Source organism: Odontesthes bonariensis, chromosome 8 (genome assembly GCF_027942865.1).
Source record: "Odontesthes bonariensis isolate fOdoBon6 chromosome 8, fOdoBon6.hap1, whole genome shotgun sequence".
In the NCBI taxonomy this organism is placed as follows: Eukaryota; Metazoa; Chordata; class Actinopteri; order Atheriniformes; family Atherinopsidae; genus Odontesthes; species Odontesthes bonariensis.
The window spans coordinates 23,760,346-23,776,477 of record NC_134513.1 but is presented as its reverse complement, the minus strand read 5'-3'; the positions used below and the strand labels follow the sequence as shown (position 1 = coordinate 23,776,477).

Genomic DNA, 16,132 nt, shown 5'->3' with positions numbered 1-16,132 from the left:
ATCCAGCATTCCTTCAACCGACTCTGCGCTCATTGTTGGTAACATAACTATGGCCTCCCTAAACTGAGCACTTGTTTTCTCATTGATATACCTCTTCTTAACTGAGAAGCTGGTTGTTTGAACATTCTGAGTAATATGTAAATCAAATAAAATACAAAAATGGTCAGACAAGGCCAAATCAGTAACAACAACAGAAGAAATATCAACACCTTTAGAAATGACCAGGTCCAGAATGTGACCTCGAAGGTGGGTAGGTTCTGTTACATGTTGCCAGAAACCAAACATGTCCAGCACAGAAGAAAATTCTTTGGCATTACCATCCGTCATATTATCCATGTGAATGTTAAAATCCCCGGTCAAGATAAAATGGTTAAAATCAGTCGAGGTAACAGACAATAATTCAGAAAAATCATCAATAAAACTTGCACAGTATCCTGGAGATCTGTAAATGATTAAGAACAGAATTTTAGGAACACCCTTTAAAATAAAACTCAGATATTCAAAAGAAGTGAAATCACCAAATGATATCTCTTTACACTGGAATGTATCTTTAAATAAGGCAGCCTCCCCCCCACCTTTCCTCCCATTTCGGCATTTATCCATAAAACTAAAGTTTGGGGGAGCTGCTTCACTAAGAACAGTAGCACTTGTGCTCTCTGTTAACCATGTTTCTGTCAGAAAAAGAAAATCTAAATTGTGTGAAATTATGAAGTCATTAACTAACAGTGACTTATTGGACAGAGATCTAATATTAAGTAAGGCTAGCTTTTGTGCAGGGGCTTAACGTATGTAAGGGGCCACATACATCCACAAATCCCTCTTTTCATGCAGTGAGTGTTTCCCAACCTTTTTCGGCCTGAGTACCCCCTGAGCCTTCTTGTCACACCACGAGTACCCCCTCACACATACAACGCGTGCGATGATTCTCCAAAAGTAGAGCAACACAGTGGTTATTACATGAAAATCATTTTATTTAATATCCTTAACTTGAACATAAAATTCTCAGGCTTTCTCTCTCTTTTTTTTAACCTCAGTTGAATTCAACATAAGAATAAAAAACATTTTCTTGAAATATAAATAATTAACCAAAATAGTATAAATACTAAATCAAAATAATCTTCCTTTGTTATCTAACTTAAACAAGTAACATTTCTCTTTTTTTTAATAATACATGAACATAACTCATTTCTCTCTCTTTTTAAGAATACCTTAACAGGCCTAACTCATGTAACATTCATCACAAAACTGGAGTCTCCTTCATAAACAGTCCTCCATAAAAGTGTGACGCCTTAATAAATAAATAAATAAAAAACATAAAAACTCCCTGTGCGCCGCGTACCCCCTGCAGTACCTCCGCGTACCACTAGGGGTACGCTGACCCCGGTTGGGAAACACTGATCTAAGGCAATGAATTCCATAATTTTTTGTGTAATGCCCTTTGCCTTGGCACCATCACTGGAAAACCTTTTTGCCTTTTCAAAAACGTCCGCCACAGACGGAGTCGGCGTGCTCAGATTGACTTTCCTTTTCTGTGCCGCGTTCTTCTCATATTCTTAATGGCGATCTGGATGTTTAGATTTGAGGTGATAAATTAAACCCGACGTGGAGAAACTCTTTGAAGATGCACACCCTCTAGAAATTTCAGCTTTACATGATTTGCAAATTGCTATCCGTTGGTCTTTCTCAGATACACTGAAATACGTCCACACCGCAGACATGTTGGCCCGAGTGCTGTTCGCGGTTTTTGCTTGCGTCATCCCAACATTCTGTTTTGGCCTTGTTGTTTCGATGATAACAGTCTTTCGGCCGAAAACCGAAAATGAACTTTTGGGCCATTTTCGGCCGAAGATTTTTGGTGGCCGAATTTTCGGTGCATCCCTACGTCGAACATCATTTTACTTTTACAAAGTTTTCCAAACAAACCTGTAACCTAGAACTTTTTTTGGTCCAAATGCACAGCTCAAAGCTGTCAATTAGGAAGACTTGGTCCTTGTGCTTCTGGTTATAATTGCTGACCATCACATGAAGGTAGGCATTAATCACCTAAACAGAGTAATATTTTTAAAAAGGATATGTTTAATGACTAGCTTCTCTAAAGGATTATTTTAAGTTTTTTTTAAAAACTTGTCAGGCAGGAGAGATACAGTGACAGAACTGCATTTCCTTCCATCCATCCATCCATCCTCTTCTGCTTTATCCGGGGTCAGGTCCCAGGTCAGCTCTTCTGGGGGAATCCCAAGGCATGAAAGAACCTGACTATTTCCTCCTCTTTCATGGTCATTGCAGGACTATTACCTATCTGGGGAGGATGAATCATGAAGTTGCCACAGAGACACACAGGACAAACAACCATTCACACACACATACCCAAGAGAGAACAACTGACCTAATAGACATTTTTTTCACCACCGGAAACTTGAGTAACAATACATAAAATACAAATATACTGGAAGCACGTGACATGCATGCAGAGAGGCTCTAACTGGGATTTGAACCCAGGACCTTCACACTTCACTGAAACACAACAGTGCAATTAACTTTGCCTCTTTGCCTGGAGCTGGGGTTGTAGCAGCTGGAGGTGAGGTGGTTGTAGGGGCTGGAGGTGAGGTGGTTGTGGCAGCTGGAGGTGAGGTGGTTGTAGGGGCTGGAGGTGAGGTGGTTGTAGGGGCTGGAGGTGAGGTGGTTGTAGGGGCTGGAGGTGAGGTGGTTGTAGGGGCTGGAGGTGAGGTGGTTGTGGCAGCTGGAGGTGAGGTGGTTGTAGCGGCTGGAGGTGAGGTGGTTGTAGGGGCTGGAGGTGAGGTGGTTGTGGCAGCTGGAGGTGAGGTGGTTGTAGCAGCTGGAGGTGAGGTGGTTGTAGGGGCTGGAGGTGAGGTGGTTGTGGCAGCTGGAGGTGAGGTGGTTGTAGCAGCTGGAGGTGAGGTGGTTGTGGCAGCTGGAGGTGAGGTGGTTGTAGCAGCTGGAGGTGAGGTGGTTGTTATTTTATGTGGAACTCGTGGATTTTGTTCTTTGAAGTGTTATAAGTGATCAGTACTGATATTTTTGTACACTGTCCCATTCTCTGCAAGAAGGTCAGCACTCTTTCCTTGAATGGATATGATTGTGAGGGGTCCAAGAAAGTTTGGCTCCAGCTTTCCCCCTTTTCGCTGCTGAGTCCTCACATTTTGTCTCAAAACGTTTTTTCTCAACTGAATGAGACATTTGACACATTTTCCTTTACTATGTCTTTGATGAGATCAAGCTGCTTTATGCTTTCACTTACACTTTCTTCTTCCATTACTTCATCCATGCTCTTGTCGATCTATAACAACATAAACTTCAGACTTTAACTACATTGGCAAACCATAAGTATTTTTAATACAATGTAAATCATACTTTTTTATGTTTCAAACCTGGTATTTTTCTGGGATCCCCATTGGGTAGCGGGCTTCCCTTCCAAACATCAAAAAGAATGGTGAAAACTTTGTTGTCATCTGTTTTTTTGTTCAAAGTCCAAACATTACCGCATCAAGATATTCGTTCCATGTCTCGGGTTTAGAACCTACCAGTTTGCAAAGAGATCTGACAAAAACATGTTAAGATTGACATGATGACATGATTTAGCTTATGAAATTGTGACTATTATTGTAGATCAATAGCCAATTCCTGTCACTGTTACCTTTGGATAGTCCCATTCATTCTTTCAACCAGACCGTTAGTCTGGGGATTGTAGGGTGCACACAAACTTCTCTTTATGCCAAGGTTTTTCACAGAAATTCTTGTTTATCTGTCACAACCATACACATTTCAGAAATCAAAGAACTGCATGCCAAATTTGAAAAAAAAAAAAAAAAATGATGATGAAATGTAATTTTACCACATTCACGAACTCTGTGCCTTGGTCAGTCAAAATTCTTTTTGGTGCCTCAAATTGATAGGCAAACTTAAGAATCTGGTTTGTGACCTCCTCGGCATTTTTTTTAAAGTTATGGGGTACGCCTGTGTCCACTTTGTGTAATAGTCTATCATTACACAGATATATTGGTGTCCATTTGTTGTTGTTTTTAGTCCATTCCATCCATTTTAGTCCATTCCTATCAGCCCAAAAGGTTCTGACACCTAAATGGAAAGAGACAAAATAAAGAATACACTAACAGATCGGATTTAAACATTTCATTCAACAATGTGCTAAGGTTGTAAAAGTAGAGTAAAAGATTATAGTCCATTAACCATTTCGCAGAAAAAAATCTTTGTTAATAAGACTTCACCAATACCTTTATTGGGATGTGCTCTGGAGTCTCTTTTATTTGATGCTCAGCTGACTGGCAAACAGCACATTCATATACCTGCATAGGTGATAGGTGTCGCAATAATTTTACATATTTATTGTGTGTGTATACAAACAGAGGATTGTACTTCCATTAAAAATGATTGTTTACTTTTTCTTCACCTGACCTCCAAATGATCATTAAATAAAAACACAATTTTAACAATACAGTTCATGTTTAAATGAAAACACTTTTAGATCAATTCTAAGGGTAGGTCTGTGCGTTTTGTTAAAGAATGCAATTTTTTCCTTAAGTAACAACGGGTCAGCCATAAGCATGAACTCTAAATACTATTGCTATAAATTTATCAGAGATGAAAAAGTGTGGTGCGGTGTTAGTACTCGATGAAGTAGACACCACATTTAAAAACCAAAAAGATTTCATCTAACTAAATTTAATGTAACTAAGTTAAAAGTGTCTAATAACTTCACGATACCTGTAAGAAAAAAATACATAATGACGTAAAAAAAAATGAATTTATAGAATATTGCATATGATCAGATCTGCCCATCTCATGTGCTCCTCACACCTGTACAGGACTTTACAAAGCTATTTGTAGGCAATCGTTTTGTAGAAGAGATGAGAATTCTACAGATATAAAATTCATCTACATGTGTTTTTACCCATTTATCGATGTCACGAGTCATTCCAGGCCAATAAAAACGCAGAGAAATGGCATCTCGCGTTTTTTTCTGGCCAGTGTGAGCTCCTGAGTCGCTTGCGTGGAAATCCAAGAAAACTGCATTGGCTTCTTCGGCACCACAGACTACTTTTATTTTAGTATTTTTTCCTGGTCCTTTCAAGTAGAACAGGCTTTCTGCTAGAAAAAAATTGTCATAAGATGAAAACACTTACTTTTGAGCAATGGTAGACAGTAATAAGTTGTTTCAAGAAGTTGTTGAAAGAAGAATATTTTATGTCTACTGCTCACAAAAGTAAAGGGAACACAAAAATAACACAATGCTAGATCTCAATTAACTAAATCACCTCAATCACAAAGGTGTGACTGATTTCAAGTTACATTGTTTTATTTAGGGGTTCCCTTTTTTTTGAGCAGTGTATATAAGTGTAGGCCATATGTAAGAACCATAAATATTTATAACAGTGCAATATCCACTTATATAGACATTTCCATCTATTTATAGAGTTCAGATATATCAATTTTGTCCAAATGGGTGGGTGTGGAGGAAGGATGCGGATGCAGATCCTTGTAGAACAAAACTTGATTTATTTTCACAAAAAAGTTTTAACAAAAATCGCAGCTTAGCCGGATATCAAAAATCTTAACGAGACTGTGAACAAAACAAGACTGTGACAAAAAACAAAAGACTTGACTTGGCATGGATAAATACAAGCTTACTGTGACATGGACCATGGACGACGGTTAAGGATCTGACAAAACAATGAAGGGAACCTGGAAACTAAATACTGTGGAGGGTGATTAGGGATGGAGTGCAGCTGATGGGGAAAACACAGGTGAGGGACGTGAGGCTGATGGCAGGGCAGGACATGGAAAAAACTAAAAACAAGACCTGAACCTAAAACATGAGAAAACTAAGAACTTAAGCAGAAACTAAAACATGGTAAAACCCCAAAGACATGACAAATGTATAAGTGTTGTAGTCACCAACGTCATATCATCCATGTATGCTCTAATTGGTGTAAGGCGCATGCCATCCTGACGTCTCTCTCCACCTACAACCCACTTGGAAGCTCTAATAATTATCTCCATCGACATTGTAAATAAATTAATTTATACATTTATCAACATGCCATTGCCTACCATATGTCTTTGTTAAAGAGCATAATACAAAGTCTTTCAGCATGAGAGCACATATTTTTAATGTGTGACAACTAAATCTCTGTCGTTTGTAACAAAGCAAACTGAAAATCCGGTAAATATTCGGAGAGTAATGATTATTGTAGTTGGGGATATACATCTTCCTCAGTCGAAATAAATGCAATGTGGGGGCATTGGAGACCCAGCCAAGATGGCGGCCGCGCTGATACGTCTGCTCCAATAGGCAGCGTCAGTCTATGAGGCGTCTAATTACCAATGTCTAAGTATATTATGTCTGTGGTTGTAGCCCTAGAGGATAGGTCCGTGCCCCTATCCTTCACTGAATCGTATCCACCTCATAGTGTATCCACCTCATAGTCATGTTCGTTCCAGTGGCAGTTGCCATGTAGTCTGCCTGTGAGTAATAATACAAAGTTCATTCATTTGAGGTTTTGACAAACCACTGTCATATGAACCATGCACTTTGTATTGAAAAATACTACGGAAAAGCTGAGGATCCATCTTTTACTGTGTTGATAAGTACACTGATCACAACCAGGATGAAAAGAATCAAATCGAGTAGTTACCTTTGCACCACTATGGCTAATCATGCCCTGTATTGGTTCGTTTTCTTTATGTCCTGCCTTCGTGTTCCCGAATCCCATTTATGCTTCACTTTGTATTTGTACTGTGTTTATAATTTCTGTATTTCGAATTTAAATTTAAAATCTTGTATGACGGAAGAAGCAGTCAATTGTGTCAAAAATATTACACACTCAAACAATGTGTATCTTTGTTGAAGTAATTATATAATTTATTTAGTAGAAAAATACACATCATAATAAATGCAATTATAGCCCCACAAACACAAATACAGCTGTTAAACAAAATATCAATGTCTAATATGTGTCACACCGCGGTGAGGTCAAGTGGGGTTTTTTTGTCTTGTCATTTCCTGTTTTATTTTGAAAGATTAACTCTCCTCTAGTTTCAGGTCACTTGACCTTCCTCTCGTGTTCTAGTCTGTGTTCTAGTCTCTAGATTGTCGCATGAATGATTCCACCTGTTCCCTGTTAACCCTGTGTGTATAAGAGTCTGCGTCTCCCCTTGTCTTGTGCCAGTGTGTCGTATCTGTTGTTCCCAACGTGCTTCACTCTCGCCTTTGATAAACCATAGTCCATGTACCAAGCCATTGTTCAGATCAATTCCTCGCTAAGAGAGTTTTTGGTTTTTGATAACTTTAATAAGATAGCCTTGATTAAGCATAGTTTAAGTTTTATAGCGTTCTTGCTTTTTCCTCCAAGTGGAGTGATCTTTTGTTTGGATAAGATTTCATATTGTAGTGCCTTCTATTTTACAGGAGAGGTTTTTGTTTTCCTCCGCAGCAGGACTGACTTTAAGGTAAAAGATTAAAGTTTGATAATCTTTTTGTTTTCCTCCTTAGTGGAGTGATTATTATTTTGATAAATTTTCATAGATATGCTCTCTCATTTTGGGAGAAGTATATATATTATTGATTTCTTTTTTAGTTTTGTTCTCTCTTGGAGAGTTTTTGGAAACACCTGCTCCTCCAAATAAAGCTTGTGGATTGAACATCACCTGCTCCTGCGTCTTCCATTCCCTGGGTGTGACAATATGCTTCTTTAGGACAGCAGTCACATAAAAAAGTGTATCATTTGTATCATTAAACTGTACACACGAACCACATTTAATCGTATTTTCATGTTTTCATGTTTATTGATCCTCGCATTGGACTAATAAAAGAAAAATGAGTGAAATTAACAGTCCAGCAGTAAATAAACTCCACTGAACATTGTTCATTAGAATTTATCATGGCATCAATAAATCTGAATTCTAAACATATTATCAAAATAAATTGTAAACAATATGATAACCTCCAGTTTCATCAGCAACAAGATCCACTCATTTCACGGGTTGTTCACTATGTCGGACGGAAACGCAGGCCCTCCAGGCGTGAACGCTGCGGTGAAAGTGTGCAGACTCTGAGGGTTCTGAAGCAGTGGGACAAACTGACACTTATGAATGATATCCTGTACAGGGTCATAAAGGAACCCCTGACAAAACACAAAAGGTTCCAGTTTGTTGTACCAGAGCCACTGAAAGCAGACGCACTTGCAGGTGTTCATGACCACGCCGGTCATCAAGGTCAGCCTCGCACTCTTTCTTTGGCCCGCCAGCGGTTCTTCTGGTACGATATGGAAAAGGATGTTCGCAATCATGTGAGGAACTGCCACAGATGCATCCTCAGTAAGACCCTTGAGCTTTCCGCAAGAGCTCCGCTGGAGAGCATCAAAACATGTGCCCCTCTGGAGCTTGTTTTTATTGATTTTTGGTCAGCTGAGGATAGTAACAACAAGTCTGTGGATGTTCTCGTAATCACAGATCACTTCACCAAACTTGCTCATGCCTTTCCCTGTCGAGATCAAACAGCTAAGAGAGTGGCGAAGAAACTCTGGGACAACTTCTTTTGCGTTTATGGCTACCTTTGAAAGTGAATTGATTGCTGAGTTGTTGCAGTTGTCAGGCGTTGACAAGTCCCATACCTCACCTTACCATCCTATGGGTAATGGCGGTACAGAAAGGTTCAACCGCACACTGGGTAACATGCTGAGATCTCTTCCCCTTCGTTCCAGGCAGAAATGGCCGCAGATGATTCAGACCATGACTTTTGTATATAACTGCACCGTTCATGAAACCACTGGGTTTGCGCCTTTCTTCTTGATGTTCGGGAGGGTTCCCAGGCTGCCGGTTGACCTTCTCTTCAAAAACGTACTGCATGATGATTCAGTGTGTGACTATGATGCTTATGTGAAGTCCCTATTGGCTGATCTACATTGTACCATGGCACTGGCTCAAAAGAACAGTACTGCTGAGCAGAGGCATCAGTGTGCCCAGTATGATAAGAAGGTTAAAGGGCAACCTCTGTCTTGTGGTGGGTGGGCATTACAGGCTCTGCTCTCTCATGGTTCCAGTCTTACTTGACTGATCGGAGCTTTTCTGTGCAGCTAGGGGAATTCACTTCATTATCGGCCCCTCTCACTCTTGGGGTCCCACAAGGTTCCATCCTTGGGCTAATTCTCTTTTTACTATATTTGTTACCATTAGGGTCAATTTTTAAGAAGCACAATCTTTCTTTTCATTTCTATGCTGATGATGTCCAGATCTACCTGCCTGTGAAATCTGGATCCCTTGACTCTGTACAGACACTACTTGATTGTCTAAACGATGTAAAATCCTGGATGTCTGCAAACTTTTTGATTCTTAATGAAAAAAAGACTGAAATCATTATGTTTGGATGCGGTCCAGCAGACTTTCCTGCTGGCTTTCTGGGCCCCCTAACAGTAAATATTCAGCCTGCTGTAAAAAATCTTGGGGTAATATTTGACGACAAGCTGAAATTTGATCGCCAGGTTAGCTCGGTTGTGTATAACAGTTTTTATCATTTGAGGGTTTTATCTAAAGTTAAAGGATATTTGCCACGTAGAGATTTGGAAACTGTAATCCATGCTTTTATTAACACCAGATTGGATTACTGTAATTCTCTCTACTTTGGCCTCGATCAGTCACTGTTGCGCCGCCTGCAGCTCATACAAAACGCAGCGGCCCGCCTCCTCACTGGTAAACGCAAGCGTGACCACATATCCCCGGTCTTATCTTCGCTGCATTGGCTCCCAGTTGCTTTTAGAATAGATTTTAAAATTTTATTGTTTGTTTTTAAAGCTCTTAATGGCTTAGCCCCTCAATATTTGACCGAGCTCCTTCATATCCACTCCCCCGCCAGATCACTGAGATCCTCGAATCAGCTCCTACTGGTCCCCCCTAAAACAAAATTTAAAACCAAAGGTGACCGAGCCTTTGTGGCAGCGGCCCCTCGGCTCTGGAATAACCTTCCCTGGCACATTCGATCTGTAGGATCTTTTGAGGCTTTTAAATCCTCCTTAAAAACCCACTTTTTCTCCCTGGCTTTTAATCATATTTAAGTAGACTCTTGGCTGATAACATTGATTTGTTTTATATCTTTATTTTATTTATTTTAAAGTATTTTATTTGAACTTATTTTATTAAATTTTATTGCACTGTGTTTTAGTATCTATTGATTTTAAGTGCTTGGAACGGTTGCATTATTCACTTTTACCTTTAATGCAGCTTTTATCCTGTACAGCACTTTGGTCAACCTCGGTTGTTTTTTAAATGTGCTCTATAAATAAAGTTTGAGTTGAGTTGAGTTGGTGACAAGGTTCTGCTAGCCAACAAAGGTGTCAGGGGGAAACATAAGCTTTCAGATAAGTGGCTTCCCGTTGTCTACACTGTAGTGGCATCAAAACCGGACTTGCATATCTACCGAATCAGAGATCATGAGGGGAGTGAACGCGTTGTCCATCGTAACCTGCTGCTCCAGCTAAACTTCCTTCCCCTGGATGTGGTCTTGGATGGTGATGCTGCCCCTGTGTCCGAGCGTGCTACTAGTTTAGCCAGTGATCCTCCTGCAACTGGTTGGCATGACACTGGGATGTCGGCGTTGGATGCTGCAGCTACGACAGCTGATCCATCCCCCGTTGGTTCCCTCACCAGTGCTGTTGCCTGGGATGATAATCGCACTGCTTCGTGGGTCCATGAGCATTCCTCCATCAATGGTTCGGCTGGGTTGGAGTGTCCTGTATCTCCCTCTGTGGCAGTTTCCCCTTCTTTGGATGGTCCTACCCCTCTTGCCGAGTCCTCAGCCCCATTGCCTGTTCCCTTGTCACAGCCACTGGTGGTTCAACCCAATCTTCTGCTAGCTCTAGTTCGGGTCATAAAGCCAGTGTGTCGTTTGATTGAGTCTATGGTGCAACTTGAATCTGTTTTTGGGGTTGAACCAAGGCCCAGTGCTGTTCTTCATGTGTGAAAATGTTAGTAATATGTTTTGAACATATATTGTTTAAGTTATTGTTTTTTCCAAGATAAAAGTTGTATGTATATCAGTCACTGTCTTGATGTAGTGACTCTCATGTACCCACACAGTTTGGCCTGCATATGTGAGGTGTATAAGGCATCTCATTTTGTCTGTGGAGTTTCATGTGTTCCTGCTAGGCGCCAAGCAGTACTCTGATTCTCTTATCCTTTACATAGGAAGCTTATTCTGCTGTTTTTTTACATTTTGTAATATTTGTGTGATTTTGTGGCCAATGTTTATGTGTGCAGATTCTTACACTCCTCTGTATTTTGTGTAATTCTAGGGGGGAGAGTGTAACAGAGACAGTTGTGTGTACTGTCGACATGTTGATGTATATTTCTTTTTTTATATAATTACCCAAAATATGTTTAAAACGTTATAATTTATGTGTGTGCCCCATTTTTGTCATGTGGGACTGTTCTCCTTTGTCCTTGTGGGTCTCTTTGAGTGCAGCACCTCCCTTTATAAGCCACCCCTCGCCCTAACCTCTCCCCTTTTGCCAACTGCACTTGATGGGAAAGGTGAGCTTTGTGGCTCTGTGTGCTAGCTGCATATACAAGCTATTTATTGCTAGCTTGAAAACTCATTGTTTGTCATTTCTTTTATGATTTAATTGTACAGACGCTGTATCGGGGCACACCTCTCATTGCATATCTGTGTGTGCCGTACATGTTTCCAGAGTTTCCAGAAAATAAATGGAGATCGCGTCCGATGAAAACTTCGGGTCCTGTGTCCGTGTGGTAATCAGTCAAAAATAATCACAACGCAGGGTGCAGATAAACACCACCGGTTACATAGGTGCTAAAAATGTAGCTGCTACAAGCTGTTACTACCTCATGGAAAACCCTAAAACCTGAGTCAAATACAGTCAAGTGGAGTAGCGTTTTGCATTTTGGTTCACGTTTGTCATATTTTACACAGTCAGGGAAGTAATGGTGTCAGGATAGCCGAGTGGTCTAAGGTGCCAGACTCAAAGCTTCATTCATTCAACACAACAATTTAGGACATCAAGGTGAAGGTATACATGCTACTTGGTCTGTGTCTTTGCGTCTAGTAATCCACCTCGTTGATGATTACAGAATACATCAAATCCAACTGTTGCTGTTGCCGGGTTCTTGTTAAGGAGTGGCTTTCATGACTCATCCAGTGACATCACTCCCTGGCCAATCAGTTGCCTGCAGTCTGTAAATGTCACATTTTCGGCTGAACTCAACTCGACCCCGACCGAGTAGGTTCTAAAAATGTACCACCTTGTGCCAGGTGGTATTACCTCTTGGAAAACCCTAACAGCTGAGTGGGATCCAGTCGAGTGGAGTAGGTAGAGGTTGAAAAGGGAGGAATGTGTTCCGATGTCATTCGAAATCTCTGAAAGTTGACTTTGGCTTGTTTTATCTCTTCTTTTTTTTCGGAAGGCATGTTTTATGACATGTGAATAGCCCGGCTGGCTCAGTCGGTAGAGCATGAGACTCTTAATCTCAGGGTCGTGGGTTCGAGCCCCACGTTGGGCGTAGCAGTTTAAATTGTCAACAGATGTTTGATCTAACACTTAAGTTCAGCTCTGTTACCACCATCACAGCATCCTCAGTGGTGCCTCTTTAAATGATCACAAACCTCCTGAAATGCACAATATGAGTAAAAAACATTCAAACTTGAGCAAGAGCATTACTTTGACCTTTCTTTGGGCTCATGTCATTTCTGTATTCCCCGTTTGCTCAAGTATGATCATTTACTTTAAAACAAAAGAAGGAAAATCTGAATAACAACCCATGGCCTCTGGCCCTCTCTTCCTTTCATTACTCATCCAGTGACATCACTCCCTGGCCAATCAGTGGCCTGCAGTCTGTAGACGTCACATTTTCGGCTGGACTCAACTCGAATCCCTGCCGTGTAGGTGCTAAAAATGTAGCTGCTACCAGCTGCTACTACCTCATGGAAAACCCTAAAACCTGAGTCGAATATAGTCAAGTGGAGTAGCATTTTGCATTTATGTTCACGTTTGTCATATTTTACATAGTCAGGGAAGTAATGGTGTCAGGATGGCCAAGCGGTCTAAGGTGCCAGACTCAAGGCTTCATTCCTTCCTTAGCACAGGGACTTCTGGTTTCCAAAAGGAGGCGTGGGTTCAAATCCCACTCCTGACACTAAATTCTTGCTTAAATCTTACTTGCTTATTAGAAGACCGTGAAGAAAGCCATGTCAGGCCATGGCGAAAAAAGGCATTTATCTCTGAAGACGGGCCTTCAGTTCCTCCCATTAACATACACAATTCTGATGTGCAATGAGGCAGTTCTCCTGCTACATTAAGCTCTTTTCCACTCGTACTTACTCACAACCACCTCAATGTGGGTGGGGTCGTTATAGCAAGGAGGTCCGAAAGTCCTGTGATGTCACTTTTATTAGACAAAACATGACACAACAATTTAGGACATCAAGGTGAAGGTATACATGCTACTTTGTCTGTGTCTTTGCGTCTAGTAATCCACCTCGTTGATGATCACAGAATACATCAAATCCAACTGTTGCTGTTGCCGGTTCTTGTTCAGGAGTGGCTTTCATGACTCATCCAGTGACATCACTCCCTGGCCAATCAGTTGCCTGCAGTCTGTAAATGTCACATTTTCGGCTGGACTCAACTCGACCCCGACCGAGTAGGTTCTAAAAATGTACCACCTTGTGCCAGGTGGTATTACCTCTTGGGAAACCCTAACAGCTGAGTGGGATCCAGTCGAGTGGAGTAGGTAGAGGTTGAAAAGGGAGGAATGTGTTCCGATGTCATTCGAAATCTCTGAAAGTTGACTTTGGCTTGTTATATCTCTTCTTTTTTTTCGGAAGGCATGTTTTACAACATATGAATAGCCCGGCTAGCTCAGTCGGTAGAGCATGAGTAGGGTTGCCACCTTTCAGAAATGAAAATAAGGGACGCCCACCATGGCTCGTCTGGACTTTGACCACCACCGCCGACTCCATTGGCCACTGCTCGCAGCAGTAATATGTTATTTTGTGCCAATCTCTTAAGTACAGTGGTGATAAAAAAAAGCAACTTGATTGATAGTTAAAGCTTGAAATGCCAATTTATTACCAATAAACACATTCTCTTATAAAGTAAAGTTAATTAAATCTTAAATCAAATCTGTGTGGAGTGTGGAACAATGAACTTTTAAATTATAAAAAAAATAAATTGATAACTTAATGTAACTTTTTAAGTGCAAAACCATATGAACCTCCAGGACATTTTTACTTACAGAGGGGAAAAAACAGAAAAAAAACAAAAAAAAACATTTGTAAACTTTTCTTCTCATTCAGTTAGAAAAAAGGAAGTGCAAAATGTTCCTTATTCCCTCAACCATCTTAATCAGAATCTGTTACTTCTTTTTCCAGATGTACTTTTTGTTACTCCTTGCAGCACTGAGTAACTCTTTGTCTATATATATATATATATATATTTATATATAGACAAAGAGTTACTCCGTGCTGCAAGGAGTAACAAAATGTTCCTTATTCCCTCAACCATCTTAATCAGAATCTGTTACTTCTTTTTCCAGATGTACTTTTTGTTACTCCTTGCAGCACGGAGTAACTCTTTGTCTATATATATATATATATATATATATATATATATATATATATATATATATATATATATATATATATGTATATATATATATATATATATATGTATATATATATATATATATATATATATGTATATATATATATATATATATATATATATATGTATATATATATATATATATATATATATATATATATATATATATATATATATATATATATATATACACGTTTTCTCCGAACAAAATGTATTTATTTACTGTTCCATACCTTATCAGTCTCAGCAGACGATTGGGGAATGAACAACTGTGACACTGAGGCTTGGGTCTGCATTCTTATGTGTCTGCAGTGTTGCTCTCCTGATGCATGTTACCTGATATCAGACAGCCCACCGTGAGCCACAGAAAACACTCGCCGACACGTTTTACAATTGGCTTTATATTCATCGCCACTGACTCTGTCCAGCCATAGATGTGCCTCTTCCCATTCACGCCTGTACTTTGTAAGCGTTTTCGCTTCTGAGGTTGTTGTCGAGCGTCGGGTGTAGTGGACATTATTAAAAATGCACGGGTTTTGTGCCGCGCTGGTGTGTGTGTGTCTCTCTAAATAACTGTGAGCGACAGCACCGCGCGCAGGGAGCCAGGCTCACAGAGGTGCGCAGCCGGGGAGGCGGGGCTTTGTGTGGATGCGTGTTGTACAGACAAGTGTATTGGACATTTGTGAAAATACGGAACAAATCGCGTCCCGTATTGACGCAACATTTTGTTGCCAAATAAGGGACGATTCCGTATTTCAAGGGACGGGTGGCAACCCTAAGCATGAGACTCTTAATCTCAGGGTTGTGGGTTCAAGCCCCACGTTGGGCATAGCACTTTTAATAATCAACAGATGTTTGATCCAGCACTTAAAGTCAAAGTTCAGCTCTGTTACCACCATCACAGCGTCCTCAGTGGCGCCTCTTTGAATGATCACAAACCTCCTGAAATGCACAATATGAGTAAAAAACATTCAAACTTGCATAAGAGCATTACGTTTACCTTTCTTTGGGCTCATGTCATTTCTGTATTCCCTTTTTGGTCAAGTATGATTATTCACTTTAAAACAAAAGAAGGAAAATCTGAATAACAACCCATGGCCTCTGGCCCTCTCTTCCTTTCATTACTCATCCAGTGACATCACTCCCTGGCCAATCAGTGGCCTGCAGTCTGTAGACGTCACATTTTCGGCTGGACTCAACTCGAATCCCTGCCGTGTAGGTGCTAAAAATGTAGCTGCTACCAGCTGTTACTACCTCATGGAAAACCCTAAAACCTGAGTCGAATATAGTCAAGTGGAGTAGCGTTTTGCATTTTGGTTCACGTTTGTCATATTTTACACAGTCAGGGAAGTAATGGTGTCAGGATGGCCGAGCGGTCTAAGGCGCCAGACTCAAGGCTTCATTCCTTCCTTAGCACAGGGACTTCTGGTCTCCAAAAGGAGGCGTGGGTTCAAATCCCACTCCTGACACTAATTTCTTGCTTA

The 16,132-nt window shown here is 40.5% G+C and overlaps 3 non-coding genes across 3 annotated transcripts; all 3 read left to right on the top strand.

The window, feature by feature from the left end:
- Positions 1-12,473: 12,473 nt before the first annotated feature.
- Positions 12,474-12,546, top strand: trnak-cuu (transfer RNA lysine (anticodon CUU)). The gene has a single exon. It is a non-coding gene; the product is annotated as a tRNA-Lys (tRNA).
- Positions 12,547-13,068: 522 nt separating this feature from the next.
- Positions 13,069-13,179, top strand: trnal-caa (transfer RNA leucine (anticodon CAA)). The gene is made up of 2 exons: positions 13,069-13,106; positions 13,134-13,179. It is a non-coding gene; the product is annotated as a tRNA-Leu (tRNA).
- Positions 13,180-16,006: 2,827 nt separating this feature from the next.
- On the top strand, positions 16,007-16,117 carry trnal-caa (transfer RNA leucine (anticodon CAA)). The gene is made up of 2 exons: positions 16,007-16,044; positions 16,072-16,117. It is a non-coding gene; the product is annotated as a tRNA-Leu (tRNA).
- Positions 16,118-16,132: the final 15 nt, after the last annotated feature.